General features: G+C 47.9%; 1 protein-coding gene and 1 long non-coding RNA gene across 6 annotated transcripts in view; both read right to left on the bottom strand.

Moving 5' to 3' along the window:
* Positions 1 to 23,654, bottom strand: part of GRID1 (glutamate ionotropic receptor delta type subunit 1) — a 680,604-nt gene that overhangs the window by 571,988 nt on the left and 84,962 nt on the right. The gene's annotated exons all lie outside the window — the stretch shown is intronic.
* Positions 9,019 to 15,205, bottom strand: LOC116855600. 2 transcript variants are annotated; one of them, XR_004380390.1, is made up of 3 exons: positions 15,117 to 15,205; positions 12,118 to 12,231; positions 9,019 to 9,205 (listed from the first exon to the last, which is right to left on the bottom strand). It is a non-coding gene; the product is annotated as an uncharacterized LOC116855600 (long non-coding RNA). The 2 variants fall into 2 exon arrangements; XR_004380391.1 differs by lacking the exon at positions 15,117 to 15,205 and adding an exon at positions 13,024 to 13,117.

The following is a 23,654-nucleotide window of genomic DNA, read 5'->3' as shown; positions in this document are numbered from 1 at the left end:
GGGGGTTCTATGTGCAGCTGGGCTGAGAGCCAAGCTCTGGCCCAGTAGGCATCTCCAGAATGGCAGAGAGGGCCCAGCAAGCTCTCAGCTGTGCTGCTAGCAGAGCCACCTAGAGACTGGCCGTCACCTGTCTGATGTCCAACAGCTGCCTCCAGGCCGCAAAAGTGCCGAGGGGACCAGAGTTCCTGGCAGCAGACCTGCCCAGACCCATGCTTGGTACGGCCCCCTGCCAGGTGTCCCGGAGCTACCCAGGGACGCCGCTGGCTATGCCTGCCGAAGTGCTGCTCGTCACCTCCCTGCCCACTGCCTGCGCTGACAACGGAAAGCCTCAAGGACCTAGATTAAGGACCAGCCCCCAGGGCAGGCTGCAGGAGGGAACCCACTGGGACAAATCCTGCTCAGGCCTGGACCCCAAAACCCAAGACAAGGCCTGCCCTCAGCAGCCAACATCTCTCCCTAATGCTCCCCACCTCATCTCCAGCCCCAGGAGCCCTCTACCCACCAGAATGTCACCCCACTGTGATCCCTGCCCTCTGCTTCCTGAGAATCACGATTCTTTGAGAAAGGCCTAGAAGAATACAAGCCAGTGCAACCCCGATTGGTTAAAGTGTAGGTGGGTTTTTTTTCTTTTCTTTCATTTTCAAAGACTCTGTCATATAATTGCTATATTACATTTATATTTTAAAATGAATGATTAAAACAAATTTTCTCTAAACCTCATGGCCTAGGTCAATGTCACACATGCACACACACACAGACATACGCACATACCCGCCCCCTTCAGGAACACCTTCCCTCGGCGCCCCACTCTTTGGATGTTGCCATCTGTGTGCACACCCGGCTGGGCTCTGAGCACCCGTGGCTCAGGAGGCCCTCCTCCTGCTGCCGTCACCAGCCCTCTTGCCCAGTGCCCAGCTTTGGCCTCAAAGGAATCCCACTCTGTTCCAAGGAATCCTGGGCTATCTTCCGCACTGTCCCCACAGGAGTTTAACTTGGTCGCATTGGGCCAAGGCCCTGGAAGACCCCCTGTGTCTACTGACCTGTGCTGGGCGGGGTCAGCAGGGGGACACATAACTCAAGAGGTGTTTCAGGGCCCTCTCCTCAGAGGCTCAGCCCAGCACACACTCCATCTTAGCTCTTTGTATCCCACACACCCCCGAGCACCACACCCCCGGCCGCAGGGTGCAAATGACAGCCAGTCATCCGAGCTCCTGGAGAAACAGGATGGTTCAGATCACAACCCTGCCTTCCCTTCAAGTGCAAGACTGTGACAGAAACTTCAGCTCTTCAGAAGTGAACACAGGCCCACGAGTCCCCAGGTGTATCTGCTTGAGTTCTGTCTGTATGTCTTGCTCAGGACAGCCCTGGGCAGAGGGACAATTCCAGGAGCACCTACCAAACCCCTCCCACTCCTGGGAGGCTCTCTCTGCTCTTCTGCTCTCTCTTATCTGGCCTAGGCAGGGGCTCTGTTCCTATGGCATTTGATCTGCCAAAATCAAACATCATCATATCCCCACAAGTCAGTAATTAAACTCAATAGTAATTAAAACTCAATAATTAAACTCACCGCATCGACAAGAGAATCCATAGTTGACAACAAAGAAGCCCGCTCTCCATTCCAGGGAACCCGCTCCCAAGCAAGTATTTCATTCACAGAAGCTGGGGGGACATTGACAAGTGATGGGAAGTGGCACCACATGGAGGTTAGGGAGCACTTTTATAGATGCACGTGCCGTCATAGCCTCACCTGGCCAGCTGCCTGGTCTACCTGCACCCCCCAATCCACCCTCGTCCATACCCCATGAGGCTGGCCTCCAGGATTCCACTCCTGGGCTCCCTGGCCCCCTGGCTCCTCCTTGGGCCACCGGGAGGCATCAGCAGGCAGAGAGTTGAGCTGGACCCACATTTGCAATGGCTGTGTTCCCCGATATGAGGACACAGCTCCCATCAGGCAACTTCTCCCTTCCCGCTGCTTCCTTCTCGGAGGCTCAGGAACACTGCCCCTTCCCCTGCCCTTTCTCAGCCCACAGATGGTGCACTCCCTGGAATCCTGGTCCCTGAGTGGTTCCTCTTCATTCGGCTCTGTTCAGTGACCCCTGGGAATATGTGATCAGTTTCTTGCCCTTCACTGGCTGATTTACCTGAAGAATCTGCACCTTTAGGCTTTAGAGTTGGGTTTCAGCCAAGTATTCCGGACCCTTCTCTGAGATGGGCCATGTGCCCATGCCATCAGGTGGATGCAGAGATTAACCAGGTCCAAAATAGGATGATTCATAACAATCAACGAAGCGTCTCTGGTGATACGTCTAAGGGCTCTCTCCGCAGATCTGTCCACTCAACTTGTATGAGTGATTTGGCAGAGGATGTTGATTGCTCCTGACCCCACTGCAGGGCTAGTTAATGTACTAATTGCCAGTGTTGGTATCCAAAAAGGTTTCAGCCATCTGAAACAATGGGTCATATTCAGCAAAATATACCTCAAAAAGAGACAGAGAGAAGTTGAGAAGTTTAGAAGGCCAAAGGCATAAGAGGAGGGAACGACTCCGTGAAAAGCTTTTGAAAGACACACTTAAGCTGAATATGAGCCAACGGACTGATGTGGTCACTTCTGGGTGAATTAACAGCATGACACCCGGGATGAGAAGGAAGGGGGGCACCTGGGTGGCTCAGTGGGTTAAGCCTCTGCCTTCAGCTCAGGACATGATCTCAGGGTCCTGGGATGGAGCCCCATGTTGGGCTCTCTGCTTGGCAGGGAGCCTGCTTCCCTTCCTCTCTCTCTGCCTGCCTCTCTGCCTGTTTATGATCTCTGTCAAATAAATAAATAAAATCTTTAAAAAAAAAAAAAAAAAGGAAGAAGGAAGGGACCCCACACCCCCACACCCCAACCCCTCCAGCTTAATAACCAGCCAGATGGCAGCTTAGAGCTGAGTTCCACTCTGGGTTCTAATCCAGTAGAAACGGTGTACAATGGGGAAGGCTTGGAAGGGGAAAGCCAGGCCAGGTGTGCAGGACACAGAAACTCATCACAAGCTGTGGCTGAGGAGACCAGAGAAAAGCCTGGCAAGAAGCCAGTCAAGGGAGAAGGTGACATAAGAGCCAGCTCCAGACACCTAAAGGGATTATCCCCAGGAAGATAAAGAACGGGGGAGCAGTGCCAAGGACTCTCTCTCTCTGATCCAATTAAAACTGTCTGCAATCACTGAAAAAAAAAGAGCGCGAGCAGCACCAACAGTGACAAGCCGAAAACGTGCCCAGCCTCAAACTACACACTTCCCACCACCAGCCAGGCCTCTGGGTGGGTGTCCAGGCTTACAACTTGGCTTTCTACCCCCATGGAGGCCACCAAATCCCTCAGCAAAGCAGGAAGGAACAACAGAGAAAACACAAGTATAAACAAATAGGTAAAGGAAATAAAATCTCTGCAGTCTAATAGAGAAAGAAAGAGAGAAAGAGAAAGGAAGGAAGCAAGGAAAGAAGGAAGGGGGGGGAGAGAGAGAGAAGGAAGGAAGGGAGGGAAAGAAAGCAGGGCAATGTCAGAGGGATGGCCAACTCTAAAACAGACTCATACATAGAGCATAAGAAGAGTTTGGAAAAATGCTACCAGTTGTTTTCAAAGAGAACAAGAAATATATTACATCAACCGAATAACAGAGTTATAAACAAAATTAATACCTCCATACAAATCAGTGGGTGCCAGAGAGGAGGTCAGTAGGGGGAATGGGTGAAATAGATAGAGGAGATTAAGAGGTACAAACTTCCAGTTATCAAATAAATAAGCCATGGAGATGAAAAGGTCAGCATAGGGAATAGTCAATAATACGCAATAACGTATGATGACAGACGGTGACTATACTTAGAGCGGTGAGCACTGAGTCATGTACAGAATTACTGAGGCAAAATGTTGTATACCTGAAACTAACATAACACTATATGTTATCTGTACTGCAATAAAAATGTTTTTTAATTAATATCTCTATGCCTCTAATGAGAATGCTTTTGGAAGCAGTAAAAAACAGAAATGGCACTGCCATTTCTTCATTGTACCAGTAAAACAAAAAATATATTTGAGATCATTCGTATTAGTATTGTATTAGTCAGTTTAAGTTAAGATATGCTGTCATAATAAGCAACCCCAAAATCTCAGTGGCTTATATCAACAAGAGGTTATTTTCCCCTCAGGCTCCATGTTTATTGCTGGTTGGTCACAGCTCTGTTCTATGGTTTCTTTATTCAGGATGAGGAAGCAGCCCCAATCCCTCATGGCAGAAGAGAAATCAAATACACCAGAGCCATGTGACGGCTCTTAAAGCTTCCATTTGGAAGAGGCTTAAGACACCTTCACCCGTATTTCATTGGCCCAAGCAAGCCACATGGCCAGGGAGGACACCATCAGAGCAGCCCGCACATCCCTCCACTAAAAGAAGCAGTGAATATTTTGAACAATAAGACAGTCTACCACCATACCTAGGATACAGAATACTTGAGTAGAAGCTTTCTTTAACGGAAAAAATGATAAGCATAAGAGAAAATGCTAGAAGAACCCAAATGCAGGGGTTTGGGTTACTGAAGAACACATAAGAAACTGACAGCAGCTATCTTCCTAAGCCTATCACCAGAAGAGTTCCCAGAGCTGAACAAAGAACTGATATTAGAAATCAGAGGGACACAACCTGTCTAAGGAAAAGTTTATACATGGAGAGGAATGCTAAGTTTCAAGGATGAATAATGTTTAAATCTCCAAGAAAAAGAGAGGGGGATATTCTTTTTTTGTTGTTGTTAATATTTTATTTATTTATTTGACAAACAAAGATCACAAGCAGGCAGAGAGGCAGGCAGAGAAAGAGGAAGGGAAGCAGGCTCCCTGCCAAGCAGAGAGCCCGATGCGGGGCTCGATCCCAGGATCCCGGGATCATGACCTGAGCTGAAAGCAGAGGCTTTAACCCACTGAGCCACCCAGGTGCCCCGAGAGGGGGATATTCTTGATGAAGGAAAGGGTACATCTGTGGGCTTCCAGAGGTAGGTGCCAACAGGGGAAGTCTGTCCCATGTGCTCCACAGCTACACCCTCAAACACTCGAGAGAAGCCCTAAGAACACTCGTCTCCCTTCGACAAGCTTTGCCCCTGCCAATGGGCAGATGGCCGGGCCACCCCAGAGGTACCGACACCACACTGGCTGCTTCCAGACCTCAACAGCATTTTTCTCTCCTCTTGCTCATAAATTTGGATCTGCCCATGTTCACTGAGGACAGTCTAGTGCCCAACCCTGCTCAGACGTGTCTGCAAATTATCTGCATGCAGTAAACAAAATGTCTCTGAAAGGTTAAAAAATGATAAAAATCACATAAATGTATATTACAGATAAAATTACATAAATAAGAATATTAATAGATGAATTATAAAGAAAAACAGGGGAAACACGGGCACCACCAACACAGGGGTGAAAGTTTCAAATCAGAAAAAAAAAGTTAATGACTTGAAATTTAAGGAAGTCAAGAGCCACGCTGGAATTGCATCCCTAATCGTTCACATCTGTGCAGGGGCACATACGGGAGAGGGGGCAGACAAGAGAAAGAGAGGGAGGCAGAGGTACAGAGGAAGGAGAAGGATGGGAAGAATCCAGTAAGGGACATCAGGCACGTGGAGAAAGCTGGTTAGGGGCCATGTCCTGACCTCCATCCAGAGCAGGCTCCAAACATTTTCCAAGAAGTTCCTTAGAGCCCCCCAAGAGGGTTCCTCCAGTGGAGATGAATGTGGGAAGCACCTGACCCCCTAGCTCCTGGAGAAGCTGGCCAAGCTAGGACTTCCCACTGCGGTTCCTTTCTGGGGGAGCATGTGAGAACCCAGGCTGTGGTTTCTCCCTGTGAATTAATGTGCTGGCATGAATTCAGCCAAAATCAGTGTCTCCTGAGCTTCTTAGTGTGAGTCCCACCTAGTCCTCAGACAACCATGAGTCTGTCCCCTGATCCCCACAGCCTATGGAGTGGCCTGGGCAACCACCACGCTTCTCTCCTATGCCCCGTTCCCTGTTCTTCCTTCCATAGGGAAACTCAAGCCCAGCCGACATGACTTCTTGCCCCGTTGGTGCCAGCGTTTCTAAGTACCATGTGCCAGATGCTAAGCTCCACGCTATGGATATAACTTCAAGATCATCCTTACACCAACTTTTACAGCCAGCGGGGACCAGGATCACCTGCATTTTAGAAAGGAAGGAAACAAGGCTCAGAGAAGTTAGGTAAGTCTCGGAAGGTCACAGAGCCGGTGACAGAACGAGACTTAGAAGCTGGGTCTGCCTCAGAGGCCTGAGCTCTCCCACAAGAGAAGTGCCTGGCTTCCCTTCCTTATCCCAGCATCTTTAATGGTCCCTGCAGCACATGTCAGCCTGGACCCAGCAGGGTCTTCAGGAACTCACCCTCTCAGTGGGGACACAGACAAACACACCCGAAAGAACGACACCAATAGGTGAGACACCACAGAAGGTTCAAGGTGAGGCGAGAGAGTGCTGTAGGGAGTTAGGCCAGCGGACCAAGTGAGTGAGGGGAGGTGGGAGCTGCCCCTCCAGAAAATGGAAAATCACCAGTCAGCCCCGCTTCCCCAGAGCCTGCTTGGGAATGTGATAACCATGATAACAGACACGGACAGTGATGGAAAGCGAGCCTCCCAGGGGAGGCCCCCACAGCCAGACTCCACAATTACCAGCAGCTCACCGGCAGCTCACCGGCAGCTCTGGAGAGACAACAAGACAGACAGTTCCTTCACTTGCGATGCAGGAAATGTTTTGTGTTTTCTGCTTCGGCTTTAATTCTGAGCTAAACAAAGACCCGGTGGGTGGGAGATGGAGTGCTGCCCAGGGAGCCCACTCCATGCCTCCCAAACATGGTTCCAAAACCAGAGGAAGAGCAGGAGCTGGGACTGGGGCTGGAGGGGAGATGGCTGCCATCCTGGGAAGGGGCCAGGGCCTCCAGCCTACACCCTGGGGAGCAACACACCCAGCCACTTTGCAAGCCCCACAACAGTCCAGAATCTATGCTTGGAGGCTTCCTCCTCACACACCTGGAATGTGGTGCGAGTATCATCCCAATTTTGTGCAGGAGGATACAGGCTCACACGGAGTATGTGACTTGCAGCATCAAGGGACAGAGTCAAGTTCCAACCCTCCCTGTCAGAACCCAGAGCTCTATGTTAGCAGGGCTCGCGGGACCCTAGCAAAGAGGCAGGTCAGACAGGGCCTGCCAGTCTGGGAAGAGGGTGGGATTCAAAACCAGCCACTGTCCATTCTCTGGATGAGATGTGAAAATGCTAGCACCAAGCCCGGCACTGGGTAAGTGCCCAGTAACCGCCGCGACTCAGAAGACTGAAAGATCCATGAGGGCAGGGACCTCATCTGCTTTGCCCACCGGGGACACCAGCACCTGAAGGGTGCCCAATGACCCTGCTGGGAGATGCTCCATCAGCGACGAGGGATCCATGCCCTAATGGATGCTCCACGGATCTGCGGCAGGCTTTGCTCACCAAAACCAAACCCCGGACATTTTGGGAACATTCCTTTTCTAAACTCGGGGCTAGAACAGTCAGAAACTCTGGTGCAGCAGGCAAGGAACGGGGAAAAGGCATGACAGAGGAGGAAGAAGGCAGAGCAAGATGCAGTCTGCCCCAAAGGCCAGATTCTGCCACATGCAACCCAACTTTGAGGGCCCTGGGCAGGCGGCACATGTAAGTAGCACCAGAGCCATGTATGCATCCAAAGAGCCACCAGCACACTGGTCAACCCTGCTCCCCAGACCAACCCCCAGAAGCCACCACATGGCCACCCTGCTCACCACCCCATCATCAGAGACCAGCCCAGGACCTAGTACAGAACATGATAGAACATGAAAGCCCGAAGAGCCTAGAGTGTGCTGGGCATTGCTCCAGGAGCTTCACTCTTCATAATAAGTCTTGCAAAGGGAAAGCACTATTCCAGGGTCAGCAAGTGGCAAAGGTGAGGCTCAGAGCGAAAGCAATTTGCCTAGAGTAACACAGCTAGGAGGTGACAGCAATGAGTCTGGCTTCAGCCTGTGCTCTTTCCACTGCCACATGTGGCTTCTAGAAGGAGGAAGAAGAGGGACACAGGGGCTCTTCTGGAACAGAAAGCAGTTACTCTCCCCTGAGCAGCTTCTCTGAGCCCTGCTCCTACTGAGCCCAGGGCAGCCAGTGCGGCAGCTCCAAATCTGCCAAAATTTACCCCAGGCCAAAGCTAAGCCTCCCCTGAGATTCTGGTCCCACCCAGCCAGGAGCCTGCCAGGCACTGGGCTGACGTTGGGGAGCCAGGAGAGGGGGCCTTATTTGCCTAGCCACCTTGAGGAGCTTGGGTCCCTCAGCCCACCACCCTGGTCCATGTGACTGCATCCAGGCCCAGCAGCTCTCCAGAGTCCCCAACATTTCTCCTCCTCTTAGCCATCTAGCGCCCATTAAGCAGGAGGAGGAGTCTTGGCGGAGCTCCGCCCATAACTCTGCCCCCCCCCGCCCCCCCAAGGTAAGCGGAGGCAGCGGCTGGCGCTGTCCAGAGTACCTGCACTCCCCTACTGCACTGTTTCATTACTCCTCCCCACCCCGGGTGAGAGGGACCGTTATCTCCCTTTCACGGATAACCAGAGCTCAGAGAAGTTAAATGACTTGCCAGGAACGCACAGCTGGTGAGGCGACGTGCAAACCCAGGGCGTGAAACGCAAAGCCCTAATAATCACAGCTCAGCACAGCCTCTCAACGCGCCCCAGCTGAACCGCATTCCTCCGGAGACTCTCGGCATTGTGCACACAACTGCAGGCCGGCTCCTTCCCCTTCCCCCAAGCCACCGAAGCTGGCTACGGAGAGCCCCGGAGCCAGAGCCCATGGGGCCGGTACCCTCGCCCCAGCAGGAAGCGCCCTTCGCGCCGCGTTCCCAGGCCCGCACCGTCCCCCCTCTCCTCTCCCCAACATCCCACCCCCCGCCCCCGGCAAGCCGAGCCACGAGCATAGGCTGCATTTGTGGGAAACCAGGGCTCAGCGCTCGGAGAGGGAGAGGCAATTTATTCTGGAGAAAACATCTTTGTTCTGCGAGTGAAGGGGAGCCATTTCCAACAATTTAATGCTCTGTTCGCGGGCCCGGGTGCTGGGGTTGCAGCGCGAGGCTTGTTCTTCGAGGCAGAGCAGCACATAATGAGGCTTCTCACTGCCGCTCCCCGCCATCCTGCCAAAAACCAGAACGGTTATTTATCCATTAATCTGACATTACACCCCCTGCATTTTATCTGCTTAAATAAATTTGGTGGTTAGAGTGTGTGCCTGGCGGAGAAACTCCCGCATTCAATTTCCGACGCGCCAACGCGTGCAACGCTGCCATTATAAACTCGCCTTTGACGTCGCAGGGCCTCCGCGGTCCCAGCAGCGAGGATAGGCCTCTCCCAGCTAGGCGAGAGGCAGACCCTCACGGGGCAGGTCTCCAGAGACTGCTCCCTGAGCCTGCAACAACTGAGTTAATTACCTGCTGGGTCCTCCTTCTACCAGGAGACTCTCCACCTCCTTCTGTAATCTACTGGGTTAGGAAACAGAGGAACACCTCGAACCTAGACCCCCACTGCCTGGGCTGGAATCCTGGCTGTGCCACTCAGAAGCTGTGTGACCTTGAAATGTCACCACCTTTCTGTGCCTCCGTTTTACCACCTCCTTCTTAGGACTACTGTGAGAAATAAGAGTTAATATTTGCGTAAGTGCTTGGAACAGTGCCTGGCACATAGTAAATGTTCAATAAAAATTGGTTTAAAATATATATAATGTTTGGGGCGCCTGGGTGGCTCAGTGGGTTAAAGCCTCTGCTTTCGGCTCAGGTCATGATCTCAGGGTCCTGGGATCGAGCCCCACATCGGGCTCTCTGCTTAGCGGGGACCCTGCTTCCCCCTCTCTCTCTGCCTGCCTCTCTGCCTCATTGTGATCTCTCTCTGTCAAATAAATAAATAAAATCTTAAAAAAAAAAAAAAAAATATATATATATATATATATATATATAATGTTTAAAATCCACAAGTGTGTGTAAGCAGAGATTTGGAGATGAGCTTGACCACTGGGACCTAAATGTGTCCTAAATTCAAGAGAGAGGGGAGTAGAGCAGTGACCCACTCACCTTACTTCACCCACTCTACCCATTTCACTCAGTTAAGAGTGGTCATAGTCAGGAGGGGTCATGGAATACTTCATTTGAACAAAGGGTCCCACTTCTTGAAAACATCTGAAGTCCCCTTTTCTATTCCATGGCTTGCATTTTACAGAGGAAAAATCTAGAAGCCAGAGAGGGGAAGGGACTTGTCCACGGCTCAGCAAGTTCACAGCAGAAATAGAAGCAGAATCCAGGCCTTCTATCCCCCAGGCCCAGTTCCTGGTTTGGGGTTTTCCGGTTTTGGTTTTGTTTTTTTTCCCTGCAGCATGAGACCTCCTGCCCATCTACCTCATTTTCAGTAAGGATCTCACCAACCTCTCTACATAATGCCAGGTCAGGATGCCCCATGATAATGCCCAGCTGGGCACCCTCCTCTCCCAACCCAGCAGCTGCAACATCACCCCACCCTGGAGCTAAGAGCCTAGCCCAATTGGCAGGTGAAACACCATAACACTCAGGCTTTAACATCCCATACCCCAGAGACTGGCAGCCCCCTACCCATGTATCCTTCATTTCGAGTTTCTGTTCATCCTCTGCAGCATCTCCCTGGCCTAGAAACTTCCTGGAATTTCCTACCTGTCCTCTTTATAACTCATCTGCCCCTTGGGGATGTCTTGTACCCTCATTGCCAGGGCTGGGTCTGTGCCCTACCCTGCAGGCTAGAACCCAGCACTGGGTGACACCTGGACCCTGATGCAGCGCCCCCACACACACACCCCCACCACAGAGCTTTGGATGCAGGCCCCACAGATGGAGCAGTGGTCAGTGCACACCCAGCCTGAGCTCACCACACCCCTCTGGGGGCTCTCCCAGCCAGGTCCATTCCCTGAACACCTCTCAGAGGGCTGGCAGCTCCACCCGGAGAAGGACACTTCCACAATCTTCTTGCCCAGGAGAGGCTGGCCCAAGGCCCCACGCAGACTGTTGAGGTGAGTGGGGAGCGACGCGGTGAGTCTGTCACCAGAGAGAGGAGCTGTGTCCCACACAGGAGCCGCTCTGCCCAGGCAGCTGCAGGCCCAGCCCCTGCCTCCTTCCAAGCAACAAAGAGGCAGGCATGCGGGCAGACAGACGCCCAACACAGAGACCTCCCACTCGATTGCTGTGTCACTACTTGCCCCTTCTTCCCCAACCCCCCAGATGAGGAAGTCCCTCCAACCTGTCACCAACCGTATACCCTTTGCCAACCCCAGAAGTTCCCAGGGGAGAATGGCTGCTGCCTCCTAACCTCCCGGAAACCCCCTGATCGTTGCCATCCATTACTGAGACCTGGTAAGACCTCAACTAGCCCAGCCCTTTTCTTCCTAGCTACATTTAAGAAATTAAAAGTGCTGGAGGCATGAGGAAACACCCCTGGCCACACACTGGGGCCGCTCCCAGCTCCCAGTAGGCATGTGCTCCTGGACTTCCCCTGCTTGAGCACAGTCTCATCTCAGATAACTGTCCTCACTAGCCTCCTACTTTACTTCCCTGACTGCTCCACCTCTTTTGACTCAGGTCCATCCTCTAGCTCATGGGCACCCCTGATCAATGCTGCTCCTGGGAAAGTGATCTGAGTCCTGAATCACATCAGCTTCTGATCCCTCCAGCCCTGTCCCCTGAGAACCGGTGCCAGGCACTGTGCCAAGTGCTCCAAAGTCTAAGACTTAGAGAGGTACGCCCCTTCCATTTCACAGATGAGGACACAGGCTTCCCCGGGGCACAGAGCTTCTAAGTGGCCCAGCCTGAATTTAAACCCAGATGTGTCTGAATCCAGAGCCCCAAGTCTCACCACCAGGTCTGCCTGTGTGTACGGAGCCACCCACAGACCTGTTCTTGCCCCGTGAGTGAAATCAGACACTGAGTCTCACTCCCACAGCCTCAGACAATGGACGAGAGCTGGGCCCTAAGGGCCATGTGTTCTGTGGGTTCTGACTGGGGGTCTGTCTTCCTTCAGTGCCACTAAGACTCACCTGTCATTGGCGACGAATGGAAATCAGCATTTTACAGTAATAAAAGGCTGCTCCTGGTTAGACATCAAACGAATCAATCTTCTCTGACAGTTAATTTTCATTTTGCAACCTTCCCTGGTGACAACGGCAAGTAATGACCCTGAGCATCTGCAAAGTCGCAGTGAGAAGTAGCCCAGCCTCCCACACCCCTGGCTCCTGGTTGCTGGGGCTCAGCCCCTCCCCCTCCCTGCTGGCTGATCAACAGCCCCCTGCCCCCACCCCCTCACCCCATCCCCAGGCCCCCAGGCCACATAGATACCTCTCTGCCCAGGAACCCCTCACAGAGTCTCAAGCCCAAACTGCCTTCCTGGGGCCCAGAGACCAGAAACAGACATGGCAGAGCTCAAATGCAAAGCCTCTGGGACAGTCGCTGAGAGCTCCCTCATCCTCATTGATCCCCCCTCGCCACACTATCAATGATCCTCTCCCAATACCCCCATCATCACAGACTCCCCAGCATACCTCTGGCCCCAGCTGTGACCCCAGGACCTGCCATCAACCCCCAAGGCACGGCAACAATGACCCTCTCGGGAAGTTCCCCAAGCATACCTTTCTCCCTCCCCCAGGCCCCACCACAGAGCATTCACATACAAGGCACCCCTGACAGCCCTCAATATCATCAATAACCCCGATACCACGTCCGACCCTCAAATGCACCTCACAGATTCCCAGCACTCCCACACAGCCGGAAGCCCCTAAATCTGACCTACACCTTCCCTCATCTGTGCATGAAGGGGGGTGCAGAGCAGATGAGATGAAGCCTTCTGTGGGGGAGGCCCTCTGCCCCACTCTCCCAACCCCCAACCTCTGAGGGACTGTCAGCTGGGCTCCTCATCCCCATGCATTTCGCCACAGCCCACTCCTCACCTGCTAATTGAGAGGAGGGAAAGGCCAGCTCATCCTTGCACTGGGGCTCCCTGGCAGGCTCCAAAGGCAAATGCAGCAGCTCTCCCTGGCTCAGGAAACCCTCTAGGGTGCCCCTGCACCCTGGCACTCACATTCATGAGGAAGCTTAAGTTCATGGAAGGGTCATCCAATGACCCTCACCCTCTTTCCAGCAGGGCTATGGCACCAGGGATTAGAACTCCCTCCATCCCTCCACTTCCCAAAAATGCTCCTCTCCTAGCACCCCCCACACCCCACTCACAGAGCTCCTGACCTGGAGAACAACATTAACCAGCATTCAGTGAGTGCTCCTGTGTGCACAGCACTGTGCCAGCCAGGCTGTCTGTACATCACGGGGCCACGTCAGCCCCACGTCACCGCATGGATTCCAGCCCTGGTACAGTGCTTGCATGTGGCAGACAGAAATAAGAATTTATTGAATAAATGATCAGACAGGGGGCTTTCCACCTCTGCGCTCATGAAATACCTCAACCATCCTGTGAGCCAGGTATTATCTCAATTTAAGGAAATAGAGAGCAGACCAGGGGGCCTAAACTCACACAACAATTGGCAGAGGAGCCTCTGCTCGGCTCTGACCCACAGAGTCCCTCCACAAAGAAGGCATGGAAAGGCAGCTCAACACAGCCCTGCCCCGCTCAGGACAGAGCTCCGCTCCAGGCACGCTGAGTCCCCATTTCTTGCCCACCAAACCACAACTCCAGGAAGTGCAGGCAGCAGCCCCTGCATCTCCCTGGCAACCTAGGAGCTTTTGTTCTCCAAGAATGGAGCTGATTCATCCCCACCTGCCACCCCAGGGTGAACAGCAGGGGCTGCCAGCAAAAGCTAGCAGGGTCTAGACCCCTGCTGCAGCCAAGAACCATCCAGGCTGAGCTGATGGCTGCTGCATGCAAGGTGCCTAGCTGGGCTTTCAAAGCAAGGGTGCCCAGTGCTCTCCGTACACACTGGCCAGAATCCTGTCACCAGGGCTCAGCAGGCGGACAGCATAAGCCAGGAAAGCCTCACCCCCAGGCCTCCCATTGCTTCAGCCCCTTCCTCTTCACCACACCCTGGGGCTCCAAACACACAACCCACTGGCCTTCACCCAGCGCCATGTTCTTGGCTCTGGTTCCATGCCTTTGCACACCTGTCCCTCAGACTGCAAAGCCCCTTCATTTCTTGTCCCTTTTTGGGGATTTCTCATCCTTGAACTGGAGGCTCTGATGTGGTCTCCCCCCCCCCGCCCACCTCCAGCAATTCTCCGCGAGCAAAATGTGTCACAGGTCTTGGGTACCCCACAGCCCTGTGCTCTCCCAGGGGCATCCCTTTCTTGGGGTTGTGACCACCCTCCACTAGAGGGTGAGCTCCTGAAGGCAGAGAGCTGGGCAGCTTCAACTCCAGCCTGAGGTGAGGAAGCACCCCCAGGAGCTCTGAAAGTCATTGGAGTGTGGAACTGAGCAACCACTGGAGACTGTTACCAGTGGAGATGCTCCCCCACACCACTGTCAAGCCTGGCCAGTGACCTACTAGGGCCAATGAAATGGAAGCGGGTTGGGACATGCAGAACTCTGAGCTGATTTGTGCTTCTCTACCCGTATCACTAAAGGCATGGCAGAGAGTGGTGCCTTCTCAGCCTGATTCCTGAAGTGAGGAGGATGATGACAGGCTAGCAGCACCCTCAGGCCAGCCCATGATGGACGTGTAGCCTGCGTGAGATATCGGTCACCAGGATTGGAGGCTGTTGTCACTGTCACCCAGGCTGGCCTATTCTGACCATGCAAGGAAGGAGCAAAAAAATGCCACATGCACCTGCCCAGGACAGCACAGGTGCCGGGACTCTGCAGACTACCATGAACGTGTGTGCCCCTAGCTGGCTTTCTAACTAGGCCTATTGCATGATGATGACCCCAAACCAGATTTCCAGAACAGGAACAGAACCTATGGGGCACATTAGAAGGATTGAGGTTTGGAGGCTGACAGATTTGAACTCATATCCAAGCTAAGATATATCCATGACCTTGAACAAGTTCCTTCACCTCTGTGAACCTCAGCATTCTTATCAAAAAGTCAATACCTACCCCCCAGGGCATTCTTAAGATGTCAGGAGGACAAACTGTGTGTCAAGGGCCAGGCACACTGGGAGTCTTCCATCGCTCATACATGCCAGTCCCTCAAATTAGCTCTAAGGTCCCTGAGAGGGGGGAGGAGCAAGATAACTCCATCCAGCCAACTTAGCATGGCCTCTGAGATGATGTCCCCTGTCACCTATGCAGGGCACAGAGAGGTCCCAGGCTCCTGGGGTGCTGACCTCACTGAGGTCGCCAAGCCAATGCTCCAGCTTATATCACCATGCCCACCCCACACACATGCACGCAAAGGGCAGCATTCTGAGAGATCCCATTTCTGCCTCCTCTGGGGCACCTGGGTCCTGGCCTGCATAGACCCTTTGTTCATTAGGGCTTCTCCTGTCTTGGTCCCCTCAGTCCTTCCTCTCTTCCTCCCTGACCGCAGCTGGCCCTTTCCTCAGGCTCAACTCTGAAGCAGAATGCTCTTTTGAGACAGGCTGGCAGCAATGTTCTGGAAGTAGAGGTTACATCCTGTTGCTTCCTGCTGTCCTTCTGGGCCTTCAGACTTGTATGATGAAGGCGATCAAGAGGGAGTGACTCTGAATGAAGAAGGGGTCCACAGGAGCCAGAAATGGCATCTCTCAGAATGCAGAAAGCCACCACAGCTCCTGTCTGAGAAGGCTCCAATGCTGATGGGCATAGAGACTTGGGACCCATGTGGAAATGCCCATCAGAACATCACACTATGCAAAGACACTAACAGGACTCATTTGCACAGACATGGGAACCCCATTTGCCAATCACTTCTTAGATGTTAGGCACCCTGATGGGTGACTTACATGTACATCCCATGAAAACCCTACAAGATGCCTGCCATTATCCCATTTTATTGTGCAAGGGGGCACCACGGCTTCCTGCAGAGGAAAGAACAAGGAGGCTCACAGGTGAGTCTCAAGCTCCTTCCTACAGACACCTCACAAAATTAACCATCCTCTTCTCTTAATGGCTGAACAAATCTATCCTGATTTGTAGGCTTTCCTGGAACTGCATTTATAATTGCGTTCAGTGAAAAACGTTTTAAATGAATCTAATTCTTCATAGTTTGGAAACATGAAACATCTGCTTTGTCTCAGCAACTGTACCTCTTGATTAAAACAACTATAAACCATTTCTCCTGCCCCTTCAAATCATGGGCTCCTTGAAGGCAGGGGCTGCTAGGAATTATTCTCCCCAATACCCACAGGAGCCTGGAAAGAGTATTGGTCAGTGGCAGATTAAAACATTAAATTATCCCTTCTCATCTCATTCCAACAATTGCCTCCTCTCCAGCATCCCTCGCATCTTCATCTTCTCCATTGCCCCCGTCATTAAATAAAGTCAAATTATCTGTATTTTTAAAAACACCTCAGACTTCTGCTTCTGACCAAGATGGAGTAAAAGGGACCAGATTTACCCTTCTTCCTGAAACAACCCCAAAAAATGGTAAAGTATATGAAATGATGGTTTTCAATATACTGGAGATGAGACAACAAAGGACAGTGATCCCTGAGGGACTAAAATAAAAAAGATGAGCCCTGCGATTGCCTCAGCCTACTGCCTTAAGTTTGCAGAACAACACTGGCAGGGGTTGGGGGGAGGGGGAACACAGGCAGAGTCCAGCAGATGCCCTGAGCTGAGGATGAATCTGAGCATCGAGAGAGATAGAGGCAGCCAGAGTATCAAGACAGAGTACCAAAGAGAGATGTACACAAGGTGAGAAATCTGGAGAGTTTTCCAAAGATCCCCCTGAAGTATTCGACAGAGTTTATCTTTTCCAAGGTCAGGAAAAGATCCACTCCAAAAGATTTGAGGGACTAGCACTTCACATAGGGCCAAGAACAGTGCCATTTTCAACCAAAATCTCATGATCCACTTTGGGTAGATTACATTAAAAGTTCCCGCCCCAGCTGTCACAGCTGTAATCCTGCCTAACAAGTGGTGAAAGCAAGACTCAAAAGGATCAAACTGGTTCCAAATAACTTAACCACATCCCAGAATAAAGTTCAAGAATATTTCTAGGAATACAAAAATATCCATCACAATATCTATAACCCAATGAAAACTCGGGATTTTTTAAAAGAAGCAGGAAAATACAGCTGACCCTTGAGCAACATGAGGGTTAGAGGAGCCAATCCCTGTGCAGTCAAAAATTCATATATAACTTTTTATTTCCCCAAAACTTTACTGCTAATAGCCTACCATTGACTAGAAGCCTCAACAATAACTTAAACAGTTGATTAACCATATTGTGTGTGTTATATGCATTATATACTCTATTCTTACAATAAAGTAAGCTAGAGGGAAATATTATTTTAAAATCATGAAAATACTTTAACAGTACTGTAGTATATTTGTTGGGGGAAAAAAATCTGTGAATAAGTGGATCCACGGAGTTCAAACCCATGTTGTACAGAGGTAAACTATACTACCCATAGGAAAAGAAAATCAAATCAATCCAAACCAAACCAGTACTGGCAAAGATGTCAGAATTAGCAGACGACGATATTAAAACAGTCCTTATTACTATATGCCATATGTTCAAAAGTTAAACAAAGGCATGAAAGATTGAAAAGAAGATGCAAATTAGAATTCTAGAGAGGAAAAACTGAATTGTGTGAGATTAAAAAATAAACTGAACTGGATTAGCACCAGATGAGATGTAGCAGGAAAAAAAGAACTTAAAAAGTTGGTAAAAGAAAGTATCCAAAATGAAATACAGAAAAGAGGGAAAAGAAAGAAAGAGAGGGAGGGAGGGAGGAAGAGAAAGAGAGGGAAGGAAGGAAAGAAGGAAGACAGGGAGAGAGGGAGGAAAGAAGGAAGAATAAAGAAAAGTATAGTGAGCTGTGGGGCAACTTTAGATGGTCTAACATATGTGTAATTTAAGTCCCAGAGGAGAGGAAAGGGAGAAGGAGAAGAAAATATATTCATAGAAATAATTCATGAAAAATTTCCAAGTTTTATGGAAACTATAAACCCACAGATCTAAGAATCTTAAGAAATCCCAAGCATAAGAAACATGAAGAAGAAAACTACCTCAAGGCATATCATAATTGAAATGCTCAAAATTGGAATACAGACAAAAATAATTACAGCAGCCAAAGAAATAAGACATGTTATTACAGAGGAACAAGATAAAGATGACAATATATTTATTATCAGACAAAATGCAAAAGAGAACACAATGGAGCAACAACTTTAAGGTACTGAAAGAGAAAAACTATGAACCTAGATTTTTATACCCAACAAAAATATCTTCCAAAAAATGAAGGTTGAGCAAATGGCAGCAGAGGCAGCAGCTTTAAGCTCTCATATCCACAGAGAAAAATTAAAGCATGTGCACACACACATATGCAGACACACAAACACACACACACAGCAGAAATAGCCAGAAACAACTTTGTCAGAACTCTAGAAAAGAGTCAAAGGTTTACAGAGCCAAGAGAATAGTTAATTAAAAAAAAAAAAAAAGGAACTTGAAAACAATAGGAAAGCATTGTGACATTTTTACTTGACCTGCTCCATTCAATCTCCAGCATGACAGCAGTCTTGAAGTGGTGACAGCCCATGTTCCCAGTTAGAACCCTTAATCCCCAATTCCAGAGAAAGCAGAACAGACCTTATCCACAAATTACTTTGTATGTCTGTTATAGGCTATCCGGGAACTACCTGAAGGACTGATGCAAGGCACCCATCTATATTTTGCAACTCTGAACTTAAACCAAAAACTCATAGGCATTAGTTGAAATGCTGCAAAAATGTAAAAAATGTCCAAGTTTGGGAAAGGAAGAGAATCCAATTTCTCAGCTCCAGCTGAAAACCAACAGGAAAACCCAAATGTTCACTTAAATATTGAGTAATTAGAGACACCGAAGAAGCAAGATGTTCATTAAGCTACCCAATTTCATAATAATTGTGTTGTGCTTTCATTTTGTTTTTGAAAAAAATAATAAACATAAATACCAATATTCTCCTAGGAATGTACTGCCCTCTATTTGCAAATACAAATTTTCAAACTTGAATTGAGAGTGACATAATAGAACAAATATAAATAAATGTTCAGTTAAAACTACAAAAGGCAGGGATGCCTCAGTGGCTCAGCTGGTTAAGCATCTGACTCTTCATTGGGATCATGATCTCAGGGTTGTGAGATCAAGTTCCATGTCCAGCTCTATGCTGAGTATGGAGCCCACTTGGGATTCTCTCTCCCTCTACCTCTGCCCTTCCCCTGCCCCCTGCTTGTGCTCTCTCTCTCTTTCAAAAACAAACAAACAAACAAAACAAAAACAAAACACACAAAAGGCAGAAAAAGAGTAGAAGATCGAAACAGGAGCAAAGAACAAGGGCAACAAACACAAAGCAGTAACAAATACGATAGATATTATTCCAACTATATCAATAACCACTTTGAATCTCAGTGGTCTAAATGCACCAGTTAATAGACAGAGATTGTCAGAATGGATCAAAAAACATGACCCAACTATAAGCTGTCCAGAAGAAGTCCACTTGAAATACAAAGACATGTATAGGTCAAAAGAAAATGGACAGAGAAAAATGCACTGTGTTAATACTTATCAGGAGAAAGCAGGAGGGACTATATTAATTTCAGACAGAGCAAAAGTGAAACTAACTAAAAATATCAGGGATAAAAAAAAGGTATTGCAAAATGATAAAGAGGTCAATTCTCCAAGAAGACATAACAATTTTAATGTGCATGTACCTAACAACAGAACATCAAACTACATGAAACAAAAACTGATAGAACTGCATGGAGAAGTAGATGAATCCACTATCATAGTTGGAGACTCCAACACCCTTCACTCAAAAAATGGACAGACCTAGCAGGCAGAAAATCAATAAGAATATAGTTGGATTCAGCAACACCATCAGTCAACTGGATTTAATTAGCATCTATTGACTACTTCATCCAACAACAACAGAACACACATTTTTCTCAAGCTCACAGAGAATCTTCAAGATAGACCACATTTTCAGCCACAGAACACACTTTAACAATTTAAAAGGATAGAAATCATGCAATTTCTGCTCTGAGACCATAACGGAATTAAACTAGAAACCAGTAAAAGATAGCTGGAAAATCCCAAGTACTTGCAGATTAAACAACATACTTCTAAATAACACATGAGTCAATATTTTGAATTAAATAAAAATGAAAGCACAATTTATCAAAATTTGTGGGGTGCAGGGAAAACAGTGCTTAGAGGGAAATTTATAGCACTCGATGCATAAATTAAAAAAGAAGAAAGACCTAAAGTCAATAATCTAAGCTTCACTTTAGGAAACTAAAAATAGGGCACATTAATTTTAAACCAAGCAGAAGAATATAATTAATAAGAATTAGAGTAGGGGCGCCTGGGTGGCTCAGTGGGTTAAGCCGCTGCCTTCAGCTCAGGTCATGATCTCAGGGTCCTGGGATCGAGTCCTGCATTGGGCTCTCTGCTCGGCAGGGAGCCTGCTTCCCTCTCACTCTCTCTGCCTGCCTCTCTGCCTACTTGTGATCTCTCTCTGTCAAATAAATAAATAAAATCTTTAAAAAATAAAAAATAAGAATTAGAGCAGAAATCAATGAAATTGAAAAGAGGAAATCAATAATGAAAATCAATAAAACCAAAGCTAGTTCTTTGAAAAGAAGGAATAAAATAAAATCTATAAGCCTCACCTAGGCAGATTTAGGAAAAAAAAAAAAAAAGGATTAGGCCCAAATTACTAATACCAGAAATGAAAGAGTGGACATCACTATCAATCCCATGAAAATTAAGAAGATAATAAAGGAACACTATGAACAAGTCTGATAACCCTGGTGAAATGGACCAATTCCTTGAAAGACAAATCCCCACAGGAAGAAACAGATGATCCGATTAGGTCTATATCTATTAAAGAAATCGAGTCAATAGTTAATAACCTTCCAAAATAGAAAGTACCAGGCCCATATGGGTTCACTGCTGAATTCTACCAAACATAAAGAAATAAATTACACCATTTCTCAACTAACTCTTTCAGAAGACAGCAGCAGAGGAAATACTTCCTAACTCATTCTAATGAGGCCAGCATTGCCCTATTATCAAAACCAGACAAAGACTTTATGAAAAAAGAAAACTACAGATCAATATGTCTCCTGAACATAGATGCAAAAACCCCCCAACAAACTGCACATCACATGTAACGATGTATAAAAAGAATCATACCCCATGATGAACTGGGACTTATCCAAGGTATGGAAGGCTGGTTTGACATTCAAAAAAATCAATAAGCATAATCCATCATATCAAGAGACTAAAAAAGAAAATCACATGATCATATCAATTGCAGAAAAAGCACTTGACAATATTCAACACCCATTTGTAATAAAAAAAAAAAAAATTCTCAACCAACTTAGAAGGGAGCTTCCCCAACGCGATAAGGACTATCTACTAAAAAACCTACAGCTAACATCAAACTCAAAGCTTTCCCACTAAGATCAGATACAAGGCAAGGATGTTTTCTCTCATCAATCCTTGTCAACATCATTGTGGGAACACTTACTAAAATGTCAAAATGCAAGAAAAGGATATAAATGTATACAGATTAGTAAGGAAGACATAGGAATGCCTGGGTGGCTCAGTGGGTTAAGCCTCTGCTTTCAGCTCAGGTCCTGATCTCAGGGTTCTGGGATCAAGCCCCAAGTCGGGCTCTCTGCTCAGTGGGGAGCCTGCTTCCCTTCCTCTCTCTCTGCCTGCCTCTCTGTCTACTTGTGAACTCCGTCAAATAAAGGATGTTTACAGTAGTTTAATTCCTAATTTCCAAAACTTAGAAGCAACCAAGATGTCCTTCAGTGGGTGAATGGATAAGTAAACTGTGGTACATCCAGACAATGGAATAGTAACCTTAAATACATTTTAGAGGCATAGCTGAGATGATTACAGGTTGGTGCCAGACTACTGCAGAAAGCAAACATCACTCTAAAGCAAATCAAATGAACTTTTTGGTTTCCCAGTGCTCATAAAAGTTATGTTTATACAAAACTGTAGTTTATTAAGTGTAGCAAAGCATTATGTCTAAAAAACACAATGTACATACCTTAATTTAAAGATACTTTATTGGGAAAAAAAAAGTGCTAAACATCATCTGAGCTTTCAGCAAGTCATAATCTTTGTGCTGGTGGAGAGTCTTGCCTCAAGGCAGATGGCTGCTGACTGATTAGGGTGGTGGTAGCTGAAGACCGGGGTGGCTTTGGCAATTTCTTAAAATAAGATAATGATGAAGTTTGCCACAATCGATTCTTCCCTTCACAAACAACTTTTCTGTACATGTGATGTTGTTTGCTAGCATTCTGCCCACAGCAGAACTTCTTTCCAAATTGCAGTCAATCTTCTCCAAACTGCCACTGCTTTATCAACTAAGTTTAGATAATATTCGAAATTCTTTGTTACCATTTCAACAGTCTTCACAGCATCTTCACCGGGAACAGATCCCACCTCTTATAAGCTACTTTCCTTGCTCAACCGTAAGAAACAAATCCTCATCTGTTAGTTTTATCATGAGACTGCAGCAATTCAGATATAATAATAATGAAAAAGTTTGAAATATTGTGAGAATTACCAAAATGTGATACAGAGACACAAAATGAGCAAATGCTGTGGGAAAATAACACCAATAGACTTGTTCAACACAAGGTTGCCACGAACCTTCAATTTGTTTAAAAAAAAAAAGGCATTATCTGTGAAGCTCAATAAAGCAAAACACAAAATCTGCCTGTACTAAGTGAAAAGCCAATCTGAAAAGGCTACATACTGTACAACTCCAACTACATGACATTTCGAAAAAGGCAGAACTATAGAGACAATAAAAAGATTAGTGTTTGCCAGAGGTGGGAAGGAAGAGATGAGTAGGAAGAACACAGAGAATTTTTAGGGCAGTGAAAATAGTTTGTATACTATAGTACCTGATGTAACATCATAATGATTGTATGTGTCATTATACATTTGTCCAAACCCACAGAATGTACAACACCAAGAGTGAATCCTAAGTTGAACTACAGATTTGGGGTAGTTATAACGTGTCCGTGTGGGTGCATCCTCAGTTAAACAAACAATTATCATTCTGGCATTCTGGTAAGTAATGTTGATAATAGAGGAGGCTAAGCACATGTGAAGGCAGAGATATATGGGAATTCTCTGTACCTCTGTCTGAATTTTGTTGTAAACCTGACTGCTCTTAGGGTGCCTGGATGGCTCAGTGGGTTAAGCATCTACCTTCAGCTCAGGTTATGATCCCGGAGTCCTGAGATGGAGCCCCACATCAGACTCCCTTCTCCATGGTGGCAGGGGGTTGGGGGGAAGTGGCCTGCTTCTCCCTTTCCCTCTCCCTGCCACTCTCCCTGTTTGTTCTCTTTCTCTGTCAAATAAATCAATAAAATCTTAAAAAAAAAAAAAAAGAAAGAAAAAGAAAGAAAGAAAGAGAAAAAAAACTAAGACTGCTCTTTTAAAAAAAGGACTTTAAAAAAAAGCAAATATA

This window comes from Lontra canadensis, unplaced genomic scaffold (assembly GCF_010015895.1).
Source record: "Lontra canadensis isolate GAN:19392208 unplaced genomic scaffold, GSC_riverotter_1.0 scaffold3, whole genome shotgun sequence".
Taxonomy (NCBI): domain Eukaryota; kingdom Metazoa; phylum Chordata; class Mammalia; order Carnivora; family Mustelidae; genus Lontra; species Lontra canadensis.
Note: the sequence above shows the minus strand (reverse complement) of the source record. Positions and strands in the feature narration are given on the sequence as shown.